The sequence below is a fragment of the Elaeis guineensis genome, chromosome 4 (assembly GCF_000442705.2).
Source record: "Elaeis guineensis isolate ETL-2024a chromosome 4, EG11, whole genome shotgun sequence".
In the NCBI taxonomy this organism is placed as follows: Eukaryota; Viridiplantae; Streptophyta; class Magnoliopsida; order Arecales; family Arecaceae; genus Elaeis; species Elaeis guineensis.
In genome coordinates this window covers 27,599,318-27,614,047 of record NC_025996.2, presented here as the reverse complement: position 1 = coordinate 27,614,047, position 14,730 = coordinate 27,599,318, and positions in this window count along the sequence as shown.

Genomic DNA, 14,730 nt, shown 5'->3' with positions numbered 1-14,730 from the left:
TCTATTCCCAAGTCTTCCACAGTTAACTTTGTTTGCAAGGTTACCTCTTCCAATGAAAATTCTGATTGGATTTTAGACAGTGGAGCTTCGGAGCACATTATCTTTTCTAAAACTCTTCTGTTTGATTCACAAGATTGCAATCCTAGTTTGCCTGTTCTCTTACCTAATGGTAATTTAATTCCAGTTCAATCCCTTGGGAAAGCTTTAATGTCCAGTTTTGTTCTACATAATAATGTTCTTTACATACTATCTTTCCATTGTAACATAGCTTCTATTAGCAAGTTAACAAGAGATTATCATTGTGCTGTGACATTCTTTCCCACCTTTTGTAGGCTGAGTGGAATGGGTAAGATGAAAGATGGCTCATATCACTTCAAGAAAGTTTGCATTCCTCTTATTGCAGCTACCATTTCTTCACCTAATTTATGGCGTCAGCTTTTAAGTCATGTTTTTTTTGATACATTGTCTTTGATTTCTCAAATTCCTAATTTATCTTTTAGAGATTTTAATAAGTGCTGTGACATTTGCCATCGTGCAAAGCAAACAAGAAATATGTTTCCTCTAAGTTTTAATAAATCAAGTAGACCCTTTTCTCTTATTCATTGTGATATTTGGGACCATACAAAACTGCTTTACGGTAACTCTTGTTGATGATTTCTCATAAGCAACTTGGGTATGTATATGGAAACACAAATCAGACATGTCAATGCTTCATTGAATTTTATAACATGATCAAAAATCATTTTGACTTCACTGTCAAAACCATTCGTTCTGACAATGCACTTGAACCAACGACAGGTCCCATGAAAATTTTCTTTCAAGACCATGGGATCTTCAATCAAACTTCCTGTGTTAACATGCCACAATTGGCATTGTTGAACGCAAACATAGACACCTTTTAGAAGTTGCTCAGGCACTTTGTTTTCAATCCGATTTCCCTATTGCTTTTTGGGGGGAATGTCTCCTGACTGTTGCATATTTGATTAATTGAATGCCATCAAAAAAATTTTGTCTAAGAAAAGCCTTTATGAATTACTATTTTCTAAACCTCAAAATTATTCACATTTGCATACTTTTGATTGTCTTTGTTATGCACATCACCAAATAAAAGATAAGTTTGCTTCTAGGTCACGCAAGTGTATATTTGTTGGTTATCCACAAGGTATCAAGGGCTATAAAGTATATGATCTTGAGAGTCCGCAAATATTTATTTCTCGTGATGTTATATTGTATGAGAATGTCTTTCCTTTTGCATCTCAAAAGTGGCAAACTCGTGATCCTGTCACTACCACACTTATACCAATGCCTGTTATCGACAATCAGCCTATTTTACCATACCATGATCAACCATAGTCTTCGAATCATGACTCACCATCTATTCATGTTGACTCAACAAATGGGCATGATTCCTCACGAGCTGAACTCATACCTTCACAGCTACAATGTCCACCACGCGATTGCCATCCTCTCCCAGATACTTGGAGGATTATGAATGCAAATTTTCTAGAGTGGTAAAGTCAACATATCCCAGTTCTCAATCAATCCCTTCTGGTTCAGCCTATCCCATTATTAATTTTGTTTCTTACAATAAATTCACTCCTTCATATCATTCTTACATAGCTTCTTTTAGTGCTTATTGTGACCCCAAATCCTATTCACAAGCAATCAAGGATCCCAGGTGGTGTGAAGCTATAGCCGTAGAAATTGCTGCTCTTGAAGAGAATAATACCTGGACTTTGGAATCTTTGCCTTAGGGTAAGAAACCAATAGGTTCCAAGGGGGTTTTTAAGATCAAACATAAGGCAGATGGAAGTATTGAAAGATATAAAGCTCGACTTGTGGTAAAAGGATATACCCAGGTTGAAGGCCTTGATTATATAGACTTTTGCACCAATAGTTAAACTTGCTACAGTTCAATGTCTCATAGCTATGGCAGCTGTTAAAGATTGAAATCTTTTTCAGCTTGATGTTACCAATGCATTTCTGTATGGAGATCTACATGAAGAAGTTTACATGGTTCCACCTTCTGGATATCTTAAATCTGGAGATAATCGAGTGTTCCACTGCATAAATCTTTTTATGGTTTGAAACAAGCTTCTCGTCAGTGGTTTGAGAAGTTGTCATCCTCTTTGCTTCAATTTGGTTTCACTCGATCAGAGGCAGATCACTCTCTCTTTACTTTTCAACATGGTAGCTCCTTTATTGCTATCTTAGTTTATGTTGATGATATGATTCTTGTAGGTAATGATTTGAGTAAATGCCAAGAAATCAAAAGTTATCTTAGCATTTGTTTTCATATCAAACACCTTGGCAAGCTCAAATATTTTCTTGGTTTGGAAGTAGCTCGGTTAACTTCTGAAATTGTTCTTAATCAACGCAAGTATGTACTTGACATACTTGATGAAATAGGAATGATGGGATGTAAGCTAGCTAGAGTTTCTCTTTCTCAACAACATGGATTATCATCAAAAGAAGGTGATCAAATTGATGATCCAGGCCAATATCATAGATTAGTAGGAAGGTTGATTTACCTTATAGTGTCTCGACTTGATATCACATATGTTGTATATATCCTCAGTCAGTTCATATAGTCACCTAGAAAGCCTCATCTTGATGCTGCATTCCATGTTCTACAATATTTGAAAGGTTCCCCTGGAAAAGGAACTTTATTTTCTTCACCTCATGATCTTCTTATTTAAGCATATTATGATGTGGATTAGATTGGTTGTCCTATGACTGGTCGATCACTTACAGGCTATTTCATTTCACTTGGTGGTGCTTCTATTTTTTAAAAAATTATGAAATAGACAATAGTTTCACGTTCTTCTGCAGAGGCTGAATATCGCTCTTTGGCTTTCACCACAAGTGAGCTTATTTGGTAACGATAATTATTACATGATCTTACTGTTAATCATTTTACTCCTATGGAACTTCATTGTGATAATCAAGCAGCTTTACATATCACTGCTAATCCTATCTTTCATGAGCGTAATAAGCACATCGAAATTGATTGTCATTTTGTGTGGGAGAGAATCCAGTCTAAGGATATTATCACAAAGTATATTTCTTCCGATCATCAACCGGCTGATCTTTTCACCAAGGCGCTTGGACATGATCAATTTCGTTATCTACTATCCAAGTTAGGCATTTGTGATCTTCATGCTCTAACTTGAGGGAGAGTATTGAACATTATATTGATAAGATTGTATAACAAAATTGTGTAAGTTATTTGTATTTATCAGATAGCTATTATACTTGTAATATCTCCAATTCAAAAAAAAAAAAAAAAAAAGAAGAGAAGGGCTAGCACGTGCTGGAGCCAGCGTGAAGAGGGACTCACAAAAGTGTTGGGAATAGTATCCCAAAGCCAATCGTCAGCCTGTTGACGGTTGTGCTCATTTTGTATTAGTACATGAATTATAAATAAATAAAAGTTATTTTGGTATTTTTTCATCACAAATGTTTCATCTTCTAATGAACTCCTGTGTTGTGGTGAAGTCCTTAGGACTATTTAGACTCGACAAAGGAGGATTTGTCGCTTAGTCCTTAAACATGTTCGCGACCAAATGATACGTTGTTACCAAAGACGATAACGTTTATCGAGCATAGGTCGTTGTGTGCCATATGGGTTGGTTGTCCTCATAACCAAAGAGTGTGGAGACACTGGTATGGCATACAGGTGAGATGTAATGGTACATCTGCACTGAACATGACCAACTCCGGAGCTATTTCTGCTGTCAAGATTTGCTCCGATGGGATATGGGTATAAATGTCCCTCCGACCTAAGACCGCCACGGTGACTTGCAAGCAACTCACTGCACTTAGGCACTGGACTACCTGAATTTTTAATTCAATGACGGAAGGCTGCTGGGTGTAGTCAAGTACTTAACTTGTCGGTGCGTGTGTCAAGATGGGATTGATCACTCCAGTTTAGGAGCTGTGTACAGTCGTGTTTCAATTTAGCAAAACCTTGGCCAGGGTAGTCCTAGTGAGGAGTCACAGGACTAATTGAGTTGAGCACGATTCGGATGATATCATCAGGGTTGACAGTTTAACCCTGAGTCGTCCTAAACACAGGGGTCAAAAGGGATGAATTATACGGTAACCATATTCATGTAGGTTCTGAATGTTGCGATTGCGATTATTCGACCTATCCGGTCGTCGGGTACCATTGCTAGATGATCACTTCGATTAGTACAGGAATTGGTTCCTGTGCTACCGACTTAGGTTCGAACCTGCGGGGTCACACACATTAGTGGTTCCTTTCTGATCAGATGGCTGATTATGAGTCTTATGTGTCTGGGACTCTATGATTGAGAATTAGGATTCTCTGATCATGAGTTCCACACATTTTGGGTACCGGGGTCAAAATTTTGAATTTTAAATTTGAATTTGAAATTTGAACTCTTTGATCAGGGTTTCATATCGATGGTCTCTGATGCCTGATTGCCCATCGGATTTGGACTCAATATTTATGAGAGGTTTAATTAGTGATTTGATCGCTAATTAACTCAATTTGATTGAGTAATTATTTTTGGATCAAGTCCAATTGAATTGGATTCAGTTTGGATTGACCCGATTAGGTTAAATGTTGACCTAATCGCTAAGGTGGTTTAGTCCTGATTTGATCAGGGGTTAGGTTTAGTTAATTCCTGATTTGATTAGAATTTTATTGAGCCTAATTAAGCCTCATTAAGTTGGATTTAATTTATTCTAATTATGCTTAACCTATTTAGATTAGGTTGGCTCAATTAGGTTCAAACCACCTTGACTTTTCTCCCTGCGCCACCTCACTTCTTCTGTGCATATTTAAATTCACGAGAAGCAACTTCTCGTGAATTTTCTCCACGCAGAAGCCATCCCACGCCCACCCTTGTGTGCCAAATATCTGGATAAAAATAAGTTGGTTGGCCATTCAAATTCAAAAGAAAGTTTGAATTTGAATGAGCAACCAACTAATCCATGCGCCATGGTCTTATCTTGTGCGCCCCATATTTTACACGAGAAACAGTGTAAACTCTCCACGCACAAATCAACTCACGCCCTTTCTCTTCTCATGCACAAGTGGATAGGGATGAGTTGGTTTTGCATTTGAATTCAAATTTGATTTGAATTCAAATGTGCAACCACTTATCTTTATCCTCTCACGCGGATAAGACACGTTCGACGTTGTTTTAAAAAGAGGAGAAAGGTGGGACGTGCGTAAAAATTTTAGGAGAGAAACTTTGGGGCGTGAGGAAAGTTTGTGCGCAAGGTGAAGGTCCAAAACCTTCCGAGAGAAAAAGAAAGAAAAGAAAGAAAATTGAGCGCAGGGTTTCTAGTGTGTACCCTAGGGTTTCTACCTAGGGTTTGGGAAGTGAGATTGGTGTGCCACGAGTGTCGTGAGTCCACCAAATTTCAGGAAGAGATCCATCAGCCTCTCAAGCAATCGTGCAAACGATCCAGAGCATCCGAGGAGTCGGCACACATTGATCGAAGGAGTTCGATCAACATCTGCCATCAAAAGGGTGAAATCACGAACTAGCATTCGTGAGGAGTTGATCAGACGGAAGCTTCGTGTGGACGATCCGCAGAGGCCAGACATTTATGTGACTGCGACGTGATGATCAGAGCCCTCCGACGGTGATCAGATTGCGGTGATCGACTACCCGCAAAAGGTGATGTGTTCTGAACACAGTACTGTAAAAGGTTTACTGATTCAAATTTGAATTTTAAATTTAAATGCATGCTGTTGTATCATATTTAGATCCTAGTGTAGGGTTAATTAGTATTAATTAATGAGATTAATTAATAATTCTGCTGTAAAATAATAATTTTGAAAAAGATTTAAAATTACCATTTTGTCCCTGCACTAAATTTTCTAACAAATGGTATCAGAGCATGGTTCTAGAATATGATATACATATGCATGCGTAGATTAAGGTGTAATCTATAAGTTTAAATTTGAAATTCAAAATTCAAAATTCAAAAAAATTTAAAATTTGAAATTTGAAATTTGTTAGAAGTTTCAAATTTGAAATTCAAAATTTGAAATTTGAAATTTGGTTGAAATCTCAAATTTGAAATTTGAAATTTAAAATTGAAATTAAAATTCAAAATTTAAAATTCAAAGATTGAAAATTCGAAATTTGAAATTTGGTTGAAATCTCAAATTTAAAATTTAAAATTTAAAATTTAAAATTTAAAATTTAAAATTTAAATTTTGAAATTGGTATATTTAGATATACTTGATCCAAGTAGCAAGTAATCTAATTGGGTTGGTTGCCATGGCCGTCCGGTCATAGGAGAAAAGTAGGGTTTAAAGGCCCTCTCTTCCCATTCGATGGGGTCTCCTATGGCGGTAGGGGTGCCGATGCAATTATATCCCATGCCGATGAAGCAGCGAAAGGACTTAATTATAAAATTTATCATGAATGTGTTAGATTAGATCTAAAAGAAAATTTATGATTTATTTTGAGTTATTTTCTGTTATGAAATGAGCAATAGGATTGCTGTTTATGAATTGTGCTGACCCGTTTGTGAAATGAGTCAACACATTTGGTGAACAAAAATAAAATCTTTCAAAATTTAAAAATTATTTTCAAAATGCCAAACCCTGACCCATCAGCCCAAGTACTTAATTAAAAGAATTAAGTGTTGTCTAGTAGGTCTAGAATTGTGAATTAAGACCTAAGACAATTGCATAAACTTGTGGGTCAATGGGTTAGATGAATTAGGTCCATAATTGGGTTAGACCAAGGTTAGCTTAAAAAATGGACTAAATGGAGTAATTAGTCAAATCTAATCAAAAGTTGAATTAGATTAGGTCAAGGATACTCTAGACTCAACTTCAATAGTTGTAGTTGAATGGGTCCATGTCTTTAACTAGACCAAGATGGACTTAATTCATGGCTACGCGGTGGAGCCCTATTTACTAAGTTGATCAAAATTAAAACTAATGAACCGGTTGGTGTCTAAGATAAGTTCGGCAGTTTTGACCAGTGGTTCTTAAGCGGGAGCTACTCGCATTGATTCGATCATTAACGAGTTAATGGCAAATCCCCACCACTGATCTCACTTACCTGGCCAATTTGGTAAGTTAGATTTTGATTAGATCACTTGGTGATTAGAGCTCACCCATGTCATTAGGTAAATCAGTGTGACTGATTTAGGTGCTCCTAATGCCAGCTTTAATTAAATCTTTTTTAATCTGACTTGGTGAAGTCAGTGGGAGTATTGAAATTGGCTGGATGATTTTTTCTCTACTATTCTTTAATAAAATCCTCAAAATTATTAGGTCCCTAAAATGATTAAGTTATAATGATAACTAAGTCATAGCCTCCCATTAAGTGAGTGATAATGAGTCCATTAGTTCAATGATCATTGGAGGCCCAAAGGCTTGGTGCTCATTGGCTAATAGAATTATTATTCATAATATGATAATTTGATTGAGTCTTTCTGATGGTGGTTAGGTTGGCCGGCCAAAGTCGGGCCTGATCATTTATTGGTCCGATTCACTAAATTAAGTCATGTTAATGGTTGGACCTAACCAGATCTTTTCAGTGGAGGCCAAAGCCTACTGATTAGGTTCTGGGGCAAAATCAATTACTAGAAGTTGTTTAGAGAAACAACTGGTTAAGAACCTACCCATAGATGCACATGGGTTGACCAACCAAAGTTGGGCTCGTGTGTAGTCTGTGTGGATTCTAGTACCCATTAAGGAATTAAAGTAATTCCTCGAATTGGAGGATGAGGCTACCAGTTCGTAAAAATATTGGAAAAAACTTTAGACTAAAGTCCAAGTCTTTAGTATTAATTTATGTACTAATAGAGGTCTCGTTTTCCTTTATGCAGCTATGGCCACTACCCTGTCGCTCCGGTCATTATTAGATAATGACAAGCTCATGGGACCCAATTTCGATAGCTGGTATCGAAAATTGAAAATCGTCCTTGAGCATGAGCGGATCCTTTATGTAGTAACGGATCCAGCACCTGAGGAGCCAGCTCCGAACGCTAGTAAGGCGATCCGAGACACTTACTTGAAGTGGCTCAATGACCGCACCACCGTTCGATGTATTATGCTGGCAGCAATGAATGACGAGTTCAGCCGAAGGTTTGAGAACGCCCAGCCACAGGAGATGCTTCAAATGTTGAACGACTCCTTTGGCACGCCTGACGACGTTGAAAGGCACAAAACTAGTTGTGCCATTTTCAATGCTCGGATGAGGGATGGGGCCTCAGTCACTGATCATGTACTGTACATGATCGAGATGATTGAGCGCTTAAGCAAATTGGGCTTTCCTCTGCACGAGCAGCTCGGTAAGGATGCGATCCTTAATTCCTTGCCCAAGTCCTTCCTCCCATTCCTTACTCATTTTCGAATGACAAAGCCTGCAGTAAACTACCACGGATTGTTGGGGTTGCTGCAGAACTTTGAGAAGGATCACCAACTCCATAAGGAGTCGGTGAATGTAGTGGGAGGGTCTTCTTCTCGTCGTCAACCCTTTGGGAAGGGAAGAAGAACAAGAAGAATAAAAATAAGAAGGTGCAATCTCATGCTGGGACAGTAGCACAGGGTCAGACCAAGAAGCGCAAGCACGACCAGAGCCAGGCGGAGTGCTTCTTTTGCAAGAAGCAGGGGCATTGGAAGAGGAACTGTCCTCAATACATTGCCTCCCTGGACCCGAACAGGCCAAAGAAGAAGCAAGGTAATTATATGATAACTCCTTGCAACTTTTCGATTTGTGATACTACTGCTTGGGTATTGGATACCGGAAGCCTTATCATATTTGTAATTCGATGCAGGGTCTGCAGGTCAGTAGAAGATTTGATGAAGGCGAGAGGTTCCTGAACGTTGGAGATGGAAGCAAAGTTCCAGTTCTAGCTTTAGGAATCATGAGTCTTGTAATCAATTCTCGTAATGTAATTCTGAGTGAATGTCACTATTGTCCAAATTTTTTATTAAATATTATTTTGTAGGCCTTTTGGCCATGTACGGTTATAATTTTTTAATAAAAAAAAATATTTGCAATATCATTTTGAATGGTGTTACAATATTTGTTGGATAATTAAATAATAAATTTACTTACTATCACAGCCTGTTAATGTGGTTCAAAACTTCGGTAAACGCTCTAGAATAGATAATGTGTCAGAAGTCTACCTTTGGCACTGTAGGCTAGGTCATATCAATAAGAACAGGATAAACAGGTTGGCTCAAGAAGGAATTCTTGAAGTTAGTGATTGTGAATCACTTCCAACCTGTGAGTCCTGTCTTCTTGGGAAGATGACCAAGTCACCTTTTACTGGAAAAGGTGAGCGAGCCAGTGAACTCTTAGGTCTGGTACATTCTGATGTATGTGGACCCATGAGCTCAAGTGCAAGAGGTAGATTTTTCTACTTCATAACCTTCACAGACGACCTATCTAGGTATAGGTATGTCTATTTAATGAAGCATAAGTCGGAATCATTTGAAATGTTCAAACTATTCCGAAATGAGGTAGAAAAACAAACTGGGAAGTGTATTAAAACTCTTCGATCTGATCGAGGAGGTGAATACCTTTCCAATGAGTTTCTGACGTATCTAGGGGAGAATGGGATTCTCTCTCAGTGGACTCCTCCTGGAACACCACAGCATAATGGTGTGTCTGAAAGGAGGAATCGGACCCTGTTAGACATGGTTCGATCCATGATGGGGTTTGCTGGTCTGCCGATCTTCTCTGGGGATATACGCTCGAATCGGCTTGTTACCTTCTAAATAGAGTTCCGAGTAAGTCTGTAGCCAAAACGCCATATGAGATATGGATAGGACGTAAGCCAGTACTCTCGCACCTTAGGGTTTGGGGGTGTCCGGCTTATGTTAAACGTTTAATTACAGACAAGCTTGGACCTAGGTCTGACAAGTGTAATTTTATTGGGTACCCAAAAGAGACCAAAGGGTATTATTTCTACCTTGCTGATGAGCAAAAGGTGTTTGTCAGCCTTAAGGCAATTTTTTTAGAAAAGGAGTTCCTTAGTGAAAAAAATGTTGCCTCTAAGGTCGAACTTGACGAAGTTCGACAGGTGGAAAAACCGACACATGTTACTGAACCTGAACCGGATTTGATTAGATCAGATCCGAGCCCATTGATTATGCACCCTTAAGCGGTCTGGTAGAGTACCACATCAACCGGACAGATACTATGGTTTCTTGTCCGGGATGGTGATCCTGTCGAACTTGATGAAAACGATGAGGATCCGATCACCTACATGGATGCAATGCAGAGACCTGACTCTGAGAAATGGCTAGAGGCCATGAAATCCGAAATGGAGTCCATGAAGGTCAACGATGTGTGGACATTGGTTGACCCATCCGAAGGAGTAAAACCATAGGGTGTAAGTGGGTCTTCAAAAGGAAGAGGGGCGCAGACGGAAAGGTGGAGACCTATAAAGCCGTCTGGTTGCCAAGGGATATCGTCAACGTTATGGTATAGACTATGACGAGACGTTTTCTCCTGTGGCAATGCTCAAATCCATTCGGATTATGCTTGCGATAGCTGCCCATCTGGACTATGAAATCTGGCAGATGGATGTGAAGACAGCTTTCCTAAACGGAGAGCTGGACGAAGAGGTGTATATGATACAACCTGAAGGGTTCACATCCACAGATGAGTCTAAGGTGTGCAAGCTACAGAGGTCCATTTATGGACTTAAGCAGGCATCTCGGAGTTGGAACATACGTTTTGATAGGACGATCAAAACGTATGGCTTCGTTAAGAACGGAGAAGAGCCCTGCATTTATAAGTGGGCTAATGGTCCAGTAGTAGTATTTCTTGTATTGTATGTGGATGACATTCTCTTAATCGGGAATGATGTCCCTGCATTACAGGGAATAAAGATTTGGCTATCGTCACAGTTCTCCATGAAGGATCTGGGAGAAGCTTCCTACATCCTAGGGATGAGGATCTATAGGGATAGATCCAAAAAGTTGCTTGGCTTATCCCAGTCCACGTACATTGATACTATGCTGAAAAGGTTCAGCATGAAAAATTCCAAGAAAGGCTATCTACCGATAGGCCATGAAATTTCTCTCTCGAAGAGGGATTGTCCGACAACACCTCAAGAGAGAGAGCGTATGGGTAGGATTCCATATGCTTCGGCAGTGGGATCTATCATGTACGCCATGACATGTACACGATCAGATGTGGCATACTCACTAGGGGTAGTGAGTAGATACCAATCTGATCCAGGAGAGAATCACTGGAAGGTTGTTAAAACCATCCTGAAGTATTTAAGAAATACTAAGGACCAGTGGCTTATATATGGTGAATCGGACTTGAGACTTATAGGGTTTACAGACTCTAGTTTCCAGTCTGATCGCGATGATAGCAAGAGTGTGTCAGGATTTATTTTTACCCTTAATGGTGGGGCTGTCTGCTGGAAGAGTTCAAGCAGCACACTGTGGCTGATTCAGTATGCGAGTGGAGTATATTGCTGCATCAGATGCTGCCAAAGAAGCGGTGTGGCTGAGAAATTCATCACCGAGCTCGGAGTAGCACCCTCCCTTGTTGGTCCAGTTCTGCTCTACTGCGACAGCTCTGGAGCCATTGCTCAGGCGAAGGAACCAAAGGCACACCAGCGGACGAAGCATATTCTGCGCCGCTACCATCTCATCTGGGAGATCGTGGATCGAGGTGACGTCGACCTTCAGAAGATCGACGGGAAGGAGAACCTGGCCGACCCATTCACTAAAGCCATTGCGGTGAAGGAGTTCAACGACTACAAGTCGAAGATGGGTATTAGATACTGCACCGATAGGCTTTAGGCCAAGTGGGAGATTGTTGGGAATAGTGTCCCAAAGCCAATCGTCAGCCTGTTGACGGTTGTGCTCCTTTTGTATTAGTACATGAATTATAAATAAATAAAATTATTTTGGTATTTTTTCATCACAAATGTTTCATCTTCTAATGAACTCCTGTGTTGTGGTGAAGTCCTTAGGACTATTTAGACTCGACAAAGGAGGATTTGTCGCTTAGTCCTTAAACATGTTCGCGACCAAATGATACGTTGTTACCAAGGACGACAACGTTTATCGAGCATAGGTCGTTGTGTGCCATATGGGTTGGTTGTCCTCATAACCAAAGAGTGTGGAGACACTGGTATGGCATACAGGTGAGATGTAATGGTACATCTGCACTGAACGTGACCAACTCCGGAGCTATTTCTGCTGTCAAGATTTGCTCCGATGGGATATGGGTATAAATGTCCCTCCGACCTGAGACCGCCACGGTGACTTGCAAGCAACTCACTGCACTTAGGCACTGGACTACCTGAATTTCTAATTCAATGACGGAAGGCTGCTGGGTGTAGTCAAGTACTTGACTTGTCGGTGCGTGTGTCAAGATGGGATTGACCACTCCAGTTTAGGAGCTGTGTACAGTCGTGTTTCAATTTAGCAAAACCTTGGCCAGGGTAGTCCTAGTGAGGAGTCACAGGACTAATTGAGTTGAGCACGATTCGGATGATATCATCAGGGTTGACAGTTTAACCCTGAGTCGTCCTAAACACAGGGGTCAAAAGGGATGAATTATACGGTAACCATATTCACGTAGGTTCTGAATGTTGCGATTGCGATTATTCGACCTATCCGATCGTCGGGTACCATTGCTAGATGGTCACTTCGATTAGTACAGGAATTGGTTCCTGTGCTACCGGCTTAGGTTCGAACCTGCGGGGTCACACACATTAGTGGTTCCTTTCTGATCAGATGGCTGATTATGAGTCTTATGTGTCTGGACTCTATGATTGAGAATTAGGATTCTCTGATCATGAGTTCCACACATTTTGGGTACCGGGGTCAAAATTTTGAATTTTAAATTTTGAATTTGAAATTTGAACTCTTTGATCAGGGTTTCATATCGATGGTCTCTGATGCCTGATTGCCCATCGGATTTGGACTCAATATTTATGAGAGGTTTAATTAGTGATTTGATCGCTAATTAACTCAATTTGATTGAGTAATTATTTTTGGATCAAGTCCAATTGAATTGGATTCAGTTTGGATTGACCCGATTAGGTTAAATGTTGACCTAATCGCTAAGGTGGTTTAGTCCCTGATTTGATCAGGGGTTAGGTTTAGTTAATTCTGATTTGATTAAGATTTTATTGAGCCTAATTAAGCCTAATTAAGTTGGATTTAATTTATTCTAATTGTGCTTAACCTATTTAGATTAGGTTGGCTCAATTAGGTTCAAACCACCTTGACTTTTCTCCCTGCGCCACCTCACTTCTTCTGTGCATATTTAAATTCACGAGAAGCAACTTCTCATGAATTTTCTCCACGCAGAAGCCATCCCACGCCCACCCTTGTGTGCCAAATATCTGGATAAAAATAAGTTGGTTGGCCATTCAAATTCAAAAGAAAGTTTGAATTTGAATGAGCAACCAACTAATCCATGCGCCATGGTCTTATCTTGTGCGCCCCATATTTTACACGAGAAAATATTTCTCGTGTAAACTCTCCATGCACAAATCAACTCACGCCCCTTCTCTTCTCAGCACAAGTGGATAGGGATGAGTTGGTTTTGCATTTGAATTCAAATTTGATTTGAATTCAAATGTGCAACCACTTATCTTTATCCTCTCACGCGGATAAGACACGTTCGACGTTGTTTTAAAAAGAGGAGAAAGGTGGGACGTGCGTAAAAATTTTAGGAGAGAAACTTTGGGGTGTGAGGAAAGTTTGTGCGCAAGGTGAAGGTCCAAAACCTTCCGAGAGAAAAAGAAAGAAAAGAAAGAAAATTGAGCGCAGGGTTTCTAGTGTGTACCCTAGGGTTTCTACCTAGGGTTTGGGAAGTGAGATTGGTGTGCCACGAGTGTCGTGAGTCCACCAAATTTTAGGAGAGATCCATCAGCCTCTCAAGCAACCGTGCAAATGATCTGAGCATCTGAGGAGTCGGCACACATTGATCGAAGGAGTTCGATCAACATCTGCCATCAAAAGGGTGAAATCACGAACTAGCATTCGTGAGGAGCTGATCAGACGGGAGCTTCGTGTGGATGATCCACAGAGGCCAGACATTTGTGTGGCTGTGACGTGATGATCAGAGCCCCCGACGGTGATCAGATTGCGGTGATCGACTACCCGCAAAAGGTGATGTGTTCTGAACACAGTACTGTAAAAGGTTTACTGATTCAAATTTGAATTTCAAATTTAAATGCATGCTGTTGTATCATATTTAGATCCTAGTGTAGGTTAATTAGTATTAATTAATGAGATTAATTAATAATTTGCTGTAAAATAGTAATTTTGAAAAAAATTTAAAATTATCATTTTGCCCCTGCACTAAATTTTCACTACAAATGGTATCAGAGCATGGTTCAGAAATGATATACATATGCATGCGTAGATTAAGGTGTAATCTATAAGTTTAAATTTGAAATTCAAATTTAAAATTTAAATTAAAAAAATTTAAAATTTAAAATTTGTTAGAAGTTTCAAATTTGAATTCAAAATTTGAAATTTGAAATTTGGTTGAATCTCAAATTTGAAATTTGAAATTTGAACATTCGAAATTTGAAATTCAAAATTCAAAATTTAAAATTCAAGATTGGAAATTCAAAATTTAAATTTGTTGAAATTCAATTTAAATTTAAAATTTATAAATTTAAAATTTAAAATTTTAAAATTTGAAATTCAAAATTTAAATTTTAAAATTGATATATTTAGATATACTTGATCCAAGTAGCAAGTAATCTAATTGGGTTGGTTGCCAT